We start from the raw sequence: 514 nt of genomic DNA on the forward strand, positions 1-514 counted from the left end.
GAAGAAGGAGGAGGAGGAGGAGGAAGAGGAGGAGGAGGAGGAGGAGGAGAAAGAAGTGAAGGAGGAGAAAAAGAGAAGAAATAGTGATGGAGGAAAGAAAAGGGAAGGGCAGGGAGGGGAGGAGAGGAGAAAAGAAGAGGGGAGGGAAAGAATAAGAAAACAAAAAGGTGAATAGCTAGACTCTAGGACCCCAAGCCTATGGCAACTGTTTCTAGCTATGGAATACTCTACCACCATACAGTCATATAGATTGTGCCTACCCAATGCCATCAATAATCACCAGTATCACCAAAGCAAGTACTGTGCATTCAAATACAAAAAAAAAAAGCCATGGTCAGTGTGCGCAATAGTTAGAGCATCAGCCTGTGGACTGAGGGGTCACAGGTTTGATTCCCAGTCAAGGGCATGTACTTGGTTGGGTTGTAGGTTCGTTCCCCAGCCTGGTCAGGGTAGGTGCAGGAGGAGGCAACCAATGGCTGTGTCTCTCACATCGATGTCTCTCTCTCTCTCTCTC

The 514-nt window shown here is 47.9% G+C and overlaps 1 protein-coding gene across 2 annotated transcripts in view; it reads right to left on the reverse strand.

The window, feature by feature from the left end:
• Window positions 1-514, reverse strand: part of ERICH3 (glutamate-rich 3) — a 109,230-nt gene that overhangs the window by 39,044 nt on the left and 69,672 nt on the right. The gene's annotated exons all lie outside the window — the stretch shown is intronic.

The sequence above is a fragment of the Myotis brandtii genome, unplaced genomic scaffold (genome assembly GCF_000412655.1).
Source record: "Myotis brandtii unplaced genomic scaffold, ASM41265v1 scaffold36, whole genome shotgun sequence".
Lineage (NCBI taxonomy): Eukaryota > Metazoa > Chordata > Mammalia > Chiroptera > Vespertilionidae > Myotis > Myotis brandtii.